The sequence below is a fragment of the Chinchilla lanigera genome, unplaced genomic scaffold, assembly GCF_000276665.1.
Source record: "Chinchilla lanigera isolate Chin_1 unplaced genomic scaffold, ChiLan1.0 scaffold00075, whole genome shotgun sequence".
Classification (NCBI taxonomy): Eukaryota; Metazoa; Chordata; class Mammalia; order Rodentia; family Chinchillidae; genus Chinchilla; species Chinchilla lanigera.
This window is the reverse complement of record NW_004955476.1, coordinates 1,560,374-1,577,336: the sequence shown is the minus strand read 5'-3', so window position 1 is coordinate 1,577,336 and position 16,963 is coordinate 1,560,374. Positions and strand designations below refer to the sequence as shown.

At 39.8% G+C, this 16,963-nt stretch overlaps 1 protein-coding gene across 2 annotated transcripts in view; it reads right to left on the bottom strand.

Moving 5' to 3' along the window:
- Nell1 (neural EGFL like 1) overlaps positions 1-16,963 on the bottom strand; it is a gene marked incomplete at its 5' end in the record, with an annotated part of 791,721 nt that overhangs the window by 659,618 nt on the left and 115,140 nt on the right.

Genomic DNA, 16,963 nt, shown 5'->3' with positions numbered 1-16,963 from the left:
TAACTTTTTTAAGGGTTAATAAGAAATAAAAGTCATATTAGACATTAGGGACTGGAATACATTCAATGCAAGGGCAAAGTCTTCTTCAATCAGTCAAGTCTTCTTCTTTCCCTCCTCCACCTCTTTCTTTCTTCCTTGGACAGAAAGGTTTAACTAGACAATCCCTAGATGATGGGTAGCAGAAAAGAGGTCAAAGCTACTCACATAAGAATCAGTACTTCAAATTATTGCACAATTAATTGTGTAGATAGCTTCTTTTTCCTGAGATTTTTGTGTCTTCCAGATCCATGAGAAGTTCTTAGTGCTACTACTATAATCAGTATTTTAGTCCAAAAGTGAAGCAAGTAAGTTTAGGGCCTGCTTCAGATGCGCGAAGGCCTGGCACCTTCATGGGTGACAACAGCATTTCATCTTCTACGCCCCTCTTCCGAGATGTGTAATTGTCACTGTCATCAACATTGGGCCTGACCAGGCTGCCAAGCATTACACTAGCATGTCACTTGCACTACCTAATGTATTGCTCACAACAATCTACATGATTGATATTATTATCCCTTTTTAAAGATAAAAAAAATTGAGATTCGAGGATTAAACAATATACACAAGACAAGGTTTAAACTCAGATCTCAGTTTCAGAATCTGTGTACTTTTCAGCAGTTTATGGCCAATCCAGAGGACGCACTCAGTCACCACAAGGATGACTTCCATGCCAACTTCCTGCAGTGTGTCCACAGGACAACTGAAGAGCTACTTACCTGGACACAGGACCATTCCATGCTTAGATCTGGAAGGACCTGCTGCCTTCTCCTAATCCACTGGGTGGGCCTGATCCTAAAAGCTAGACTGTATTTAATCTAAAATATAAAGCACATCTTTATGAGGATGAAGTGAATATATCATGAAACTCAGCCTATTTTATGCATGACTCCCAAATCTCATGTCAGAGAACAAATGCATATTTCTTGCTCATGTTACAAGGGATCTTCCCAAGAAAGAAGTTCATGGGAAGAAGAGAATCAAGACCAGCCTCGGACCCAACCCTCTTACACAAGTGCAAAGAACTAGGCATAAATTGAAGAAGTTATTTATACAATAGCAGCCAGGTCTTGGGCCCAGGTACATATATATTAGCAATAATTAATAAAACACAGTTTTATAAAATCAGAAAGGAAGAACTTCCTTTAAATGTATCTTAAGGAAATTCTCTAATTTCTTCTAAGCAACTAAAACAGTAGAAGAATCAATCAGGTAAGAATCAATCAAGTAAAAGTCAAGAAGGTCTTAGAGATTATCTGATCATTCATTAACAATATGTCTTTACCAAACACATAATGAAAGAATTAAAAGCACAGTAAAATACAGATTCCTCTTTTAAGGTGTTTAGAGACTAAGGAAGAAGGTATCAAAATGTGTCCCTCTGCACCTAAACAGTAGAAAGTGGCCTAAGAGATTCAAAGAAGGCAAGGGAAGGTGATGTTGAATGAATGGATGTTGTGTGCCAGGAACATGCCCAGTACTGTCACAAACATCATCCCATCTAATTTTAAGTGGATATTAGTATTCCTATTTTACTGAAGGGTTCACACATGGTCAGAGATATTAAGTGCTTTGCCCCAAGTCCCCAGCTCCAGCACAGACAAGCACCATGATCTTATAATGGAGACTTTACCAAGATTCAAATGTCACAAGAAATCTCTCAATTACTTTATTTTGACCAATAGTTTGACTCCTGAGGGAGAGGACATGACCTTAAAATAAGTCCAGTCGATGACAATTAGATATGTTCATAGAGATCTGCTGATGCAATCATTAAAGGGGGAGGTAAATACATTTAACAGGATTTAATCAGTATTCCTGGGGCTATGGCCTCATTGAGCAGGTACATAATGTGTTATAGATAGATCATTTAAAGTTCACTTTACAAAGCATTGGAGTAAATGATCATCTTGTGGTAATGGTGACTGTACAGCCATGAGAAAAGAGATCTGACCTGAAGTTAGATGAGTGAACACATGTATCTTAGGGTACAGTTTCAGACAACATCAAAAAATGCTGTATCTCAAACCACTTGGATGAAATTCATGACCTTCAAGACCATGTGTTTCTGAAAAAAAATACATTAGATAACTGCCGAAGTGACACGAGGGACAGAGAAACCATGAGTGGCTAAGTGACATCAGGATAAAATTGTGTCATGCAGGCTGAGATGGGAATAAGGCAACTATTCACTGTAGCGACTCATTGGGTTCTTGCTGTACCCAAGAAAGGAACAGCGGTGAAAAAGAGGAAATAGACAACAGACAAGAGCTGGGTCAGGTGGAAGAGACCTCTTTACCTGATGGGTAAGAAGACCTGAACAACAGCAGTAGGGGCATTTCTTTACACTCTTACAAAGTTAGTATCATGAGAGGCAAAGTTGCCTAGCGACTTATGACTGAATTGTCCAGGCACGTTGCTTTTCTCAAGACTGAAGTAGCTGGACTGCTTGAGTCACTCTGGCTCTGTCCCGCCCTCACACATATGACCAATTTCCAGCTTCAGCCACTCCCAATGATTTCCAGACAGTAACTCAAGTAGAAATGTGAGGTCTGACCATGACAGCAACTGAGAGTGTGGTCATTATCCTGATGGGTCTCGGCCGCAGTAAGGGAAAGAGGAAGAACCTTAATTTGTAGTAAAGCCCTGTTCCCCAGTGTGGCCGGCAAACAGGCATTGCCTGTGCACACTCAGATCCCTGGGTCCCACCCAAGATTCCTGAATCAGAACCTGCATTTCAACAAGACCCCAGATGATTCATGTGCGCGTTAAAGTTTAAGAAGCACTGCAGTGGAGTACACCAGGTGTTGCTTTACTTCCTGGCCAGCTGGCTGTAATAAGGGAGCAGAAGTCTGATGCTGCAAGCTGGTGACTCGGAGCCATGTGGCGCTGGCAGGGAGAGGAAAGAGATTGGAAGTGATCAGTCCAGCCCTGACAGCCCTCACTCTTCAGGCTTCGAGGGCTTTGAGGTATTTCTGGAGCCTGGAGAAGAAGGTGGGTGCAGGTCTCTGAGGAATAAACCTCTCACCTATTGGTGAGGAGCCCCTCCCCCCTTAACCTTGGACCTCAGCCAAGCCTGCGTTCCAAAGAACTGCTCTGGCTCCCACGAAAGCCTGCTCACCCATGTTGCAATATCTAAAACCAGCAATGATATTCCTTCCTAATTTTTTTTCTTTTTCCTGCCAAACATTCTTCCTTTATACTCCTTTTTCCCACCTATGCTGTGAGCCCCTCCTGGATTAGGATTCTGCCTTATTCTTCTTTCTAGACATCTGCCCATGTTGGTCACCATGCTCTTGGTGTGATCAAATAAATCAATTTTCCACTTCCACTCAGCATGTAAGAATAAAGCTACTTGTGCAGATGTGGCCTGATGCAAAGCACAGTGACGTTATCTCCTGCTTTGCTCCAGGCCACGCACAGGCATGGATGCCTTCCGCCGTTCACACAGACTTCCTCAGCAACAAAAACCCAAGCCCTTTCACACCAAGTGCTGTGATACCAAATCTTTGCAAACGTCTCCAGCACTGAATTGCTAGTGCTCAAGTCTTAACTAAGCATGAGGCAGACCCTATTCTAGAACCTCAGTAACGCCCCAGAGTCCACCCATGGGTGCTAGGGACAATCAGTATTACATCACCTGAAGTTAAATTCCATAGGATTGTGCTCACTTCAGCAGCACATATACTAAAAAATGTCATAGTATTATCTGAATCCCATGGTATATTTGGAAATAAAACTCAGGAGGTTAATTTCTAAATAATATAGACAGATATTGAAATGTTTGTCATTGCCCCAAAATTGATACAATATAACCCATTTTGAGATTATATGTGTGTATGTATGTGCAGAGAGAGAGAGAAAGAGATTATGAATTACATATAATTCATGTAAGACTATATATGGAGTATGAAGGAAAATACGGTCAACGTTTATATTTTTTAAAATTTATTAATCAAAACACACATTGCCATTAATCGCTCTCACAATACACCTTCACTTTGAACACACTTATCTGACCATGTTGGCCACTTTCTAAAGCAATGCTTGCCATCCTCTTTCAAGAATGTCTTTACTTGCACTGTCATGGCTGCCTTGAGGCCTTGAATTGATTCAAAACATTTGCCCTGTATGGTCATTTGCACTCTGGGGAAAAGCCAGGAGTCCGATGGTGCCAGATCCCGTGACTCGGGTGGAGGAGAACACAGTGTAATGTTTCTACGCACCTGCCTTTCTGTTGCACAGCACTAGAGAGCAACATGTGAAGCACTTTTTATCACATCTCAAAAAGACTTACGAAAGAGGACTTCAGAGCCACTTCATAAAGTGGCAGAAACAATGAGATAAGTGTGTTCAAAGCAGGGCAAAGTGTTCTGAGGGGGGTTGATGGCAATATGTCTTTTGCTGTATTAACTTCCTAAAAATTTAAACATTCACTGTAGTTTTGATCACATGATATTAAGAATAGACATAATACTCAGAGTGGTAAGGTGGTTATCACTGTATGAATTTGTAGTTTCTGCATACAAGGGTGGAAATAGTGCAAGTTAATTATAAACATTAACCAGTACTAATTCATTAGGGAAGACAAGAAGTCTCTTTATAAAGGTCTCTTCTCCAACTACTCTATAAGGCTATCTATCATCTAGAGAAATACATCACCCCTTGAAGAGGTCCAGAGCATTGCTGTACCCACTTACATTCCGGTAGTGTCTACTGCCCCCTCTGTGGTCCTGAACAATTTTTTCGTGGAAGTCTTTGTGGGAGATGGAGGCAGGATAGACTTAGGAAACAAAGCCAGTACACTCTTATTCAGTGTTTACCTCTGGCCAGAATTCTTGGTTCCAACAGAAAAATCCCAGTGATGAAAAAAAGTAGTTTCCCAGCATTATCTATGACCTCAACAAAAGGTAACTCTATCTTTGTGAATGATAGCATCAATGATAAAAAAACAAGGTAGCTAACATTTATATGTACTAATTACTAACAGTTACTGAGCACTTTTTTGTATTTCATATCAAAATAATCCAATCACAAACTAGTGATATCTATTTCTTACTTGCTGTAAAAAAGTACTTCCACAGCCCTGACTGTAAACTGAGGATTATTCTACAAATATTTATTAATTTAATCCTCAAAATGACCTTCAAATCCACCATTATCATTCTTATTTTACACAGAGAGATTAATTAACTTGCCCTAAACCACAAAACTAGATAGAAGCACAAAAAAAATTCAAAGAAGAGCAGTCTGGCTCTAAGGTCAATGCTTTCTAAAGCAACCCAAGTCCATATCTTTAACCACTTCTTTTTACAGACAAGAAAGTAAAGATTGGGAAACCATACAGCCCCAGGTGGCAGAACTATGACCTATACCCGGGTCTCACAGACACCAAAGCAGATGCTCCCAGTGGATACAACCTTTACTCTCAACTGTGTTACATGTTTTAAGGGTGGCATCTCTATTATATTTATATTACAAATGTGAAAACTGAGACTCATCATCCAAAGAGAAAAGTGCTGAAGTTGCTCACACTGGTGCTCTTTTCCCTCCCCTGGCCCTTTGCCCAGTGCTGGAATAAGGAAGAGGAAAAGACAAATGCACCAGGCAGGTATACTACACCTTAACTCAGGTTGGGTGTCTCACAGAAGACATGCACTAAAAAAGAGGCAGTGACACAAGTTTTAAATAAATAGTAGTGTTTAAACTGCTATAGACAAATCATATAAATTTTGGCAAATCATGTTCCTGCCTCCCTGTGCCTCAGGTTTTCCTGTCTGCTAAATAAAATGAATGAATCTGACCCACAGCACCTCAGGTTCCTCGGAAAGACTTAGGGTCTGGGGCACAGGGTAAAGATGGAGCTATCATCTCTCCACTACAGGAGCTTCACTTTCATCTATTGTATAAATTGGAGTTTCCTGAAAAGATTTAATTTGGGCAAAAGAGATTTACTTTCAAGAATAGTTTTAAATGATTGAATAGATACTCTTGAAGGTCCAGTTCATCTAAATTCCTATCATTCATTACTTACTTTGCAAACTGTTAAATTTGAAAAGAAGCTGAATGATTGCTTGGTCAGTCAGTTTCAATCAATCCCTAAGATGTCTGTCAACATTCAGGCTCCAGGATCTTTCACAGGCTGAAGGAGGGAGCAGATGTAACACACACAGCTAATGCCCATCCCTCCTCCCTGCACATATTACACTATATTTTTTGCCCTCTTAAATATAGGAGGGAGCACATGACTTGTAGTAACAAACGAGTACAGGCAGAGGTGATGTGTGTGATGTCCACACGCAGGGAGCTGAGTCAGGGTGACCCTCACCCTTGACAATTCCAGAAGGTCCTTAGCAGATCACGCATTATAAGATGGGCTAATTCTGGATCTGTAAATGACCACAAGGATCAGAGTCCATCCCCTATACAGACTAACAATAAACTGGGATGTAAACAAAACAAGCTTTTACTGAAGATAATAAACAGACTAGAGGTCTTTAAACTACCTTAACTCATTAAAGGGAAGTACAAGAACATGAAGAGAAAGGAGGAAACTGAGAAGTAACCATGGACACAAAGCTATTGCTAGCCTATAAATAGAAAGAAATGACAGGAGCTTGAGCACAGCCATCTCATGTCCTGTGTATTACAGATAACCTGCATTCCGTGGCCTAATTCTCTTCTTGGCAAATCGCATTTTCTGAACACAGCCACAACAGTGTCTCCCATCTCCTGCGCTCTGCTACAAAGTGCTCGTGACATTTCCTTCACTGAAAGGTAGGAATTACATCATCCCACTGGAGTCTCAGTGATCTTGTGTTATGGCTTAGACCGGATGCCCCCCAAAGTCTCGTGGGTCCAGAGGTGAGGCTCCTGGAAAGATCATGAGGAGGGTGTGCATGTCAGTGGGTTCGTCCACTAATCAGTCCCTGGCTGAGTGTGCTGGTAGGAGATGTGGCCTGGTTGGAGGTGGCTCACCGTGGCATGGCCTGGACGATATGTCTCCTTCCCTGGCTCCTTCCTTTGCCTCTGCTTCCTGGCCACGATGACATGAGCAGCAGCTGTGCTCTGCCAAACCCTTTTACCATGCCATTCCTGCCTTGAATGTAGCAGATCATAGACTAAAAATGTGAGCTGAAATAAACCTTCCCTCAGTTAAATTGTGGGTGATGAGTACAGCGTGTCAGCAGCAAGAAAAGGGGTGAAGACATCTCGGCAGTAGTTTAAGAGCCAAAGTGAGGCTTGGCAACTTCCAGCGCTGGGTCACAAATGCAGAAATGCAGTTTTCTGTTTGTGTACTACACTCGGGCTTGAAGCCCTGCGTTGGTCTGCAGGAAGTCGCACTCTCCTGAGGCTTCCATGTTGTGAGGAAGCCCAAGACCACACGTGGAAGGCAGCAGAGGGTGCCCCTGTCCACAGTCCCAACTGTGACCACAGCCAACAGCCACTACAAACACTAGATGTGTGAGTCAAAACACCTCCAGGTGCTTTCCTCACCGTCTACCCTTCCCAGCTAAAGCCACAAACACTGAGGAACAGAAATAAACTTTCTCTTCTGGGCTCTGTCCAAATTCCTGTCCCACAGAATCCATGTGCATAAAAAGTGTTGAGTTGGTATTTTATACATTAACATTAAAACACTCTAACTTCAAGCATACAGATTTTGACCTTTAAAAATTGAAAGTACAAATTAAATATGTCTTTACTGAATGCCTGGGGTCATTAGCCAGATAATCAAATTTCAGAGGGACAATTTTCTGCTTTTAAGTAACCCCACAATTTTATAAGTACACATTTCTTCTGGTTTATAAAAAGTGGACTTCTGATAGTTCACTGTTTATGTATAGGAATTCTGATTTTTGTGAGCTGATCACTACATCCATTTGTTAGTTTTAACAAGGTTTTTTTTGTGTGTGTTTTTATGGTTTTTTCTATATAAGGTCATGCCATCAGCAAACAGGGACAGCATTAAAAAAGGAGATTCTGTCACTTTCAACACCAGATGTGGAACTGGAGAACGTTATGCCAGTGAAATAAGCCAGACACAGAGAAGCAAATACTGCATGTTCTCACATATATGTTCAGCCAAAAATAAACCCATGGAAGCTGAAAGTACAGAGGCTAAGTTTGGGAAGAACAGGGGGCAGTGATGGTGAAATGGTACAAGACCTCAGACAGGAGGGAAGGGATGCCCTTTTCAGTTCTATGACACAGCATGGTGAATGCAGCTAATAATAGAATAGTCCATGTTTTAAAATTGCTAGAAGAATACATTTCAAATGTTCTCCCCCAAAAATGTCAAGTATTTGGGGAGATGAGCACATCAACTAACTTGGCTTAATTATTCTACCTTATAACAGGAAACTCAATATCACTTTGCACTCCATAAATGTGTACAATTATAAATTGTTAATTTACAATGTAGAAATAAATTATTGAAAAGCTAAGAAACAATATTCAAACCAAAAATGTAATAAGTGCATGGTTTTCAGCTGCCATGCCAGAGGTAAGTACCTAAGGAAGATTTTGGTAAGTACATACAGTGGTACCTCCGTTCACACACTTGACTCTTTCCACAATTCTAGTCACAGCATTTGTTCCACAACCCTGGGTGCAACTGAATGCTTGCAGTTGTATCTCATTAACCCATTATTTTTCCTGCAACAAGTCCCAGCCTGTTGGCGGCCACCTTCATTTTTACTCAAACAGAAGCACCTACCTCGGCTTTCCTTTTGTAAATCAGGGATATTCTCTGATTACAGCTCCAAGGGCTCCCCTGGTCCGAAGAGCTACTTGATTGAGTTAAAGGAAAACCCTAACTGACCTGGACACATAGCTGGTGCTCCAAAATTCTGTGCCTTGTGTTCAGAATAATGTAGTGCAGTGGAAAGATAACAAAACACCAGAAAAACACTGACCAAGTATAAAGCGGCTTCAGAGCTCACCCAATCCCTACTGTCCCTCCTCTGCCCCACAGTCCATGTGTTTATGTGGGTAAAACACATCATTTCTTTACGCCTCTTTTCTTCATCTGGTACAAAATAAAACATATGTCATGGGTGGGGGTCTTTTGAGTATACAATGCAATAATATTTGTAATTCACCTTCTGAAGGGCTTACTGCCTGGTATTAATTATGATTTGCCTTTCTTATTTCTGCATCTATTTCTGTACCTCATGGAGGCATGGTGTTGCAGAGAGCATCCACATCTGCCTTTTCTCAGAAAGACGCATTTGTCTGCCTTCCCCTGCTTTTGTTCAGCCGTGACCTGGTGATGTTATCTGTATGGCAACGTCACATGTTTGGTCTGTATTCAACACTCCTAGCAAACATACAGCAAGAGATTCACAGTGACAGCAATTACAAATTGCCTGTTATTGAAAATAAAGCATTCACTGTTAAATGAAATGTAAAAGAAAGCCCTTTACAACAATTCAAAACAGTTCTATTACAATCTCTTAAAAATGGAAATAGGCTGTTCTTATTAAAGGCTGACTTTTACCTTACCCATGTGCTAAAAACAAGGAGAAAATACGTGGAACCAAAGGGAAGTTACGATAGAAAAAATTCTTAATTGGGAGAAGAAATTAAAATGAAAGAACCAGGGAGGTAATTTACAGGAATAAAGTTAAGTGAGATCATTTATTTTTGCTTGGCAAGGCCTGAAAATAAAACCAAATAAAAAATATTTATTAGCCAGCCAAGTCCAAGATACAAACCTAGAAGCACACAGCAGCATCTCATCTTATGCATAAAATACAGCTGTGGACCTCTAGTAACTCAAAATTAAAATGTCTATGAATATCAAGATTTAAGAAATAGGAAATGAAACAGTAGTAGTTGTTGTCATTATATTTGAAGTTGAGTAATGGTCAACACTTATGTAATATGGTGCTTTCTCTACTTATTTACTGAAAGCAGAGAGAAGGAATATTATTGTTCTCAAACAAGAAACAGTCTTCAATTTTTCAAATTTTATTTAGATTTTTTTCATAGCTCAAAAAATTAATATATCTGTGGAGACATTCAGTGAGAACTTTCTCTCCCATCCTGTGCCCCATATGCCCAGTACCCAAATTCTCTCAAGAGCATTGAATATTGTGTGTTAAATGCATTCTTCCAAACTTTCTGTTTAAAACTACCTCTGTTAATGATTAATTATTTGATCAATCTTGCATGTCTATAACTGTTTTCCTGAGTAACCACTTTGAAGATACCAATATATAATACAACAGCCATTGTTAATTTCCTGTCACCTTGTCTGTAATTCAGTATTGCTTGTATTGTTCTTGTGCTATTTTGTAAACGGATGTTTGTTTGTTAATATGTTTTTGTTCTTTTATTTTTAAAACAAAAAATAAATAAAATTACCTCTGTTAGAATACCTTTGCAGAATAATTGCAAAAATAATGCAGAATCCCATGTACCCTGTACCTAATCTTTTCTCATTAGCATTTTACATTAGCATGGTGCATTCAGCACAGTTAACAAGCCAACATTATTATATGAATAATACGTAGTTATTGTTATTAACTAAAGTCCATGCTTTATTCAGATGTTCTTAGTTTTTCTCTAATACCTTTTCTGTTCCACAGTCTTACCCAGTTTACCACACTGAATTTACCTGCCATATCTCTTCGGCCTTTCAGCTCTGCAAGTTCAAGCTTGATTCATTTTTTATAACCTTGAAGGTTTTGAAGACTGGTAGTCATGTGTCCTAGATTCTTTCCCAATTGGTATTTGTGTAATGTTTTCATGAGTATTACACTTGAGTCAGGAGTTTTGTGGAGAAAGTCTACACAGACAAAGTGCAGTCTTTACAACATTGTATTGACAATGCATGCTACACAAATGACATCACTGTCGATGCTAAACTTCGTGTCACCCTATGTGGTTGACATATGGTTTGTCAGATTTCCTCCACGGTAAAGTTATTCCTCTCCTCTCCCTACTCCACATTGAATTTTTTAGAAGGAAGTCACTAGGTGCCGCCTTTATGTAAGAAGTAGGGAACTATGCTCCACCACTTTGACAGTGGAATATTGACATAAATAACTTGGAATTTTATTACATGGGAGATCTGTCTATTTTCCCCACTCATTTATTTATATCAGTGTGGACTCTGGCGTTACTTTATACTTTGGGTTATAATCCCGTATTGTTTATTTTATAGTTTACATCATCCCAGCTTTATCCCTTGCAAGTCTTTCAGTTGGCTTCTTTGACATACTCCCAGTATTGTGGGTTTTTAATTTCATTTTATTTTGTTCTCTGCATTTTCTTACTTTCTAGCACTACATAATACTCGAAGATCAGCTTATGTATTTCTTGACTCAGTCCTAAAATCAACCACTTCTCCAAGGAGAGCTGCTTCCTTCTACTGGAGAATGGTTTTAAATACCAAGATCAGGGTTTTAAGTGTGCTCATTAATACTGGGGTATTGTTGCTTTTAGGCCATCTCAACTGATTGAGCAAAATGTAATGTGTGTGTGTGTGTGCGTGTGTATGTGTGTGCATATGTGTGTTGATCAGTATACACATAGATACCTATAGATATTTCTATATGCACTGAAATTAAGATAAACTGGAATCCATTATCACATGGATTATCCTAGTCTTGGTCCCATGTGTATCTGTAACATCTCATGATTCACCACCTATTTAATTATTCACTTTCCACACACAACTGTAGTATTTTTGAATTGTTAACCTGGACCTTCATGTAAGCAATTAGAATTTATAATACACTTAAGTAGTATGGTATGTTCCACTTTCCATCGTGGGATCCCCTGACCGCCTAAATGATTTCTTTAAAATATGCTCACATTAAGGTTTATTCTTTGTGATATAAGATTCTGTGGATTTCAAAAACTGCATAGTATCACAAGTGTACCATGCCAGAATCACACCAAGCATTTCCACTGCCTGAAAAATTCCTCTATTCATCACCTATTTAATACTCACTCAACCCTCAAGGTCCTGGAGATCATTGACCTTTTCTTTCTTTTCCATAATATCATATATGTGAAACTACATATCTTTTTTCAACTGAATTCTCCACTTACTAGTATGCATTTAAGCTGTAACCTTGTCTTTGCATACAAAGCCTGGTAGATCACTTTTTACTGCTGCCTAGTGTTCCATGGTGTTGTAGTTTGGGGTTTTGCAAGGGGAATAATATAATACAGAACATATATTTTATAAGATTATTTATGTAATAGGCACCCAAAGAATAATATACAAAAAGAGAGTGCAGGAAATCTGTCCACACTAAAGACCAAAGAATCCAGCTGAGGGCCTGGATCCTACGGAAATGTCCTGCATGAATCTAGCTGAGGACCTAGAACTCATAACAATCCCCCCCCACGAGTCCAGCTGGAGGCCAAAGGCCCATGACAATGCCTCATGCAGGCCTATTTCATAGATCTGCGCCGGGAAGGACCAAAGGTCAGTGGTGGAATCTAGATAGTCTGTGCCAGAGGGATGAAGGATCTGTGCTAGCAGGCTGAGGGATCTGCACTGGAGCCAGGAAGTGACACTCAGAGTAAGAGCCAGAGCTCCCCTGAAAAGTACCACAGCCATCTTCAGCAGCAGTGAGGTACCAAGCTCCTCCGACAGTGAGGAAAGCCAAGCGTCCATTAGGAAAGCCAACACAACAAACTTCTCCAGGAAACTGAGCAGTGCACTATCTTCCTCTCCGGAGCCAGGAAGTGATGCTCAAAGTGACGACCATAGATTCCCCAAAGTGAATTATAGCCATTCTCAGCAACAACGAGGTCCCAAGCTCCTCCTCAGATGAGAATACCTGAGTTCATCAGGAAAGCCAGCATGACAAGGTCCTCCAGGAGAATAGCCCAAGAAAACCAGCAGCTCCCTAACAGCTCCTCAACAGATTCTACCAGCTCCCAACAGCCTCTCTACTTTTTCCTCTCCAGTTCTGCCCCTTATGCTGCTGGCACCAATCCTCAGGTGGCCCTCCACACCCAGCACCAACCTGGTTCAATTCAGCTGAGTGTTACAAGTTGATCACGAGTTGTTAATCCACGACACATGGTATATATGAATTACCATCTATTAACCCACTCACTAACTGAAAAATATCTTGATTGCTTTCTGCATGGGTGAATATGGATAAAGCAGCTCAATAAATATTTCTGTACAGGATTCTGTGTAAAAGTCAGTTTTCCAATCAAATCAGGAAATGTCTGGATTATGAGGAGCATAAATGCTGGGCCGTATGGTAAGACTGTGCTCAGCTTACTAGAAACTACCATACTGTCTTCCAGTGTGGCTGCATTATGTTATAATCCCATCAGCAATGAATAAGAGTTCTTGTTGCTATTCACCCATATCAACAAATCACCGCCAGGCATTTTTATTTTTAGTCTTTCTGCTTGGTACGTAATATTATGTTATTGTTTTTATTTACTTCTCCCTCGTGATAAATTGTATGGGGTATCTTTTTACAAGTTTATTTGCCATTTGTTTATCTTCTTTGATATTCTAGTCTTTTTATTGAATTTTTATTCAATTATTTCTTTCCTTATTGTTGTGTTCTACATATTTTTGTATATGATGGACACAATATTTTGATCACATTTTTTAAAAACTTTCTCCCATTCTGCAACTTTTTCACTCCCTTATTAGTGTCTTTTAAATATCAGGAGGCTCTAGTTTTAATAAAATTCAACATCAACTATTTTATTTCATAGATCATAGTCGTTGTGATGTATCTAAAAACTCATCACCAATCCCATGACTCAAGTTCATGTAGGTTTTCTCCTCTACTTTCTTCTAGAAGTTTTATAGTTTTGCATCTTGCATTATACCGTATGATCCACTTTTAGTCAATTTTTGTGTGGAGTGTAAAGTCTGTGTCAAGGTTCATTTTTTTACATACAAATGTCCAACTGTCATGCATCATTTGTTTCAAAGATTCACCTTTCTTCGTAAGGTTTTTACACTATGAAAGCAGGTGTGAATATATTATCTCATCTCACTTTTTTAATAATATGCTACTCAAATGGTAGCATATTATTCTCACTGTTCCAGACTTTTCTCTTTTCACATAATGAAACAACAGATCTTTCTTATATAGACAGCTTGTTCTTTATCCTCGCTGCTTGTAATTTGATATTCTCTCACTCAAAATGGAAATCACTCCTTTACAACACAAAGCCAGATTACAACTCAATACAGGCCCAGTTGCCCGAGGCTAAGCCAAGCTCACATACTGTGCAAACAGGATTGGAAATCATATGAAAGGTGTCACACTAAATTTTAAGTAAGAAGAAACCACTACATAACACAAAGGCTCGTGCCTCTCCTCAAGGAATCGATAGCTCCCTTGAGAAGGTAAAGTACAAACGTATGCAGAAACAACAATGACAGCCTGACCCCTGAAGAGAAGGGAGAAAATACACTTTTGAGTGGTGATTCAAGAAAGTGTCTAAATGAATGTAGACATGGAAAATTATTTAGACTGACAGTGGTAAAGAACGTGCTTCAGGAAGGGAAGAGAAATTAACAACATTAAGTAAGAAATGTGCCTGGCCTGCTGAGGCAACAAAGAAAGAAAAGGTATGAAAATGTACACAGAGAAAACAGAGGAGCTGTGAAGGAGCTAAAACGGCAAATGGGGGATAGTTTGTAGAAGTAGCTCTGACGTGTAGCCCTTATCCTACAGCCTAGTAGTTCTCAAACCATCTCCTACCCTAGCAAACAGACACATAATGGGCATAAAACACTCCTACAGGTGCCATTCTTTTGTGATTTCTATTATGAACATCTAACTCCAGCCCTTCTCTCAGAAAGCAACGGTGGTTCTAGCTGGACTCTTGTCTGGTAGGGTATTTTTTTACGTAAATGATTTACAAATGTATATCTCTAGTCCAGATCTATCCTCTCAACTATATACCTGCATAACCAACTGTCTAATCAACAATTCTACTTCGGATTCTCAAACTCAATAACCCCAAGTTATAACTTCTTATATTTCCCCCTTGAAACCTGCTGCTCAATATAGCCTGTAGCAGAACAGAAGCTAAAACCTTGAGGATTGTCTTTGACACCTTCCTTCCCCTGTGCTTGATGAATAAACCACTACCAAGTTGTACTGCCTCAACAAAGGAGAAATGGTATGAAACAGGGAAGTAGAAATGGATGTAATTATTGTGTATGACAAACATACACTTTAAAAATGTTCTATTGCTTCTAGGTATTTACCATATCCATCCAATCCTCATCTCCACTGCTATTACCCTTATCTTAGCCACCTTCATCTCTTGCTAACAGCTACACAGCCTCCTTTCTGGTTTTTTATAAATCTCCACTAGCCCCTTCCAGTACACTCCACAGTCAAAGTATCTTCAAAAAATAAAAGTCCAGTAACGCTGTCAATGCCCTGCAGCCACTCTCTCATTTCCAAGCTCAAAATTCATCAGTAACTTCACATACTTATAAGTTTAAGCCTAGATTTCTTAAACATAGCCTTCAAGAATGCACATGCTTGGGCATCTGCCAAACTTTCCAGGGTCGCTTTGCTCATTTTCACCTTGCTGTCTGCACACCAACTATCACAGTTATTTTTCTCTTGTCACTGAGATAAAATACCCAACACCCAAAGTTAAAAGGGGAAAGGTTTATTTAACATACAGTTTATAGAGCTTTCAGCCCATTATGGGCTGACTCCCGGCAAGACGGCACATAGCAGAGGGGCAACAGTTCATGGTGGGGGAAGACAGCAAAATCAATAAAACCAAAGTGGGGAGAGAGCGAGAGAAAGACAAGCCTCCTTCCATCCCTTACATTGTGTGCAGGATACCTGCCCTAGGGTAGGTGTAGCACTGACACTCTTAACCCCAGCACTGGATCATGAATCAATCACAAACTCTAGAAGCCCACCCCCATGATTGCATGAGGCTTTTGGGGGACAGCTAGACACAAACCACAACACCAACTTTCTTTTAAGTATTCCAACACACTGAATTCCCATCCACCAGCATGTACTCAATGTCTGGAAGAGTCTTTATTCTGTTATCTACTTAACATCTACTTATCTTTCATCCCTATCCTTAAATGCCAGCCTCGGGAAGCCACACACCCCTATCACCAAGGTCTTTCCATGATACTACATTCCATTCCTGCAGTTATCTTTGTTTCTACTTCTACGCTTTCTCAATATTTCATTAATTTCAGTCTCTCCCACTGGGCTCTGAGCTCCAAACACATGTACCTTGCCTGTTATTACTCATCTTTGTATAATTAGAGCCTAACCTAGGGCTTAAAATGTTAGAGTTAGTTAAAATTTTTTAAATTAATGAATAAATACAGTAACAGATCTCATTTTTCGTAACAGTAACAAAATACACATGAAGTGCCTGAGTGCTGATTGTGGGACATCAAAGAGCTGTGGCTCACTTGTGACAGTGATTCTAACTGAAGTTGAAAATCACTGTTATAAGTACTAGAAGTTCTTCATCAGGGAAGTAATTCAGTAAAAGCACCATTTATGTAACAGTAATATTCATAGTAATTGCTAGTATTTATCAAATCTTACCATATGCCAGCTTGATAAGTACTTTATATACAATGCTTCAGTGAATTCTTGGAATAACCCTATGGGAGGAGGTACAATCATCATCACTTACTGGAGAAAGCAAAGCAAAGAGGCTTTAAAAGACGTAACTATATGCAAAGGTAGGACAACGATCCCTAACACAGTTGTTCCTGGATGAGAGAAGCATGAGAATCAACAGATTCATCAAACTTATAACTGAAATTACCACCCATAGGAGTCTTTAGAGAGGCTGGAGTCATGAGCTGAGCGGTGCTGGGTGCCCAACCAGCCACTGTGAGCTGGAAAGAGTTAGGACAGGCTTGCCTCTGTCCATGGTGCTGATGGCTCCACAGCACTGGAAGCTGAGA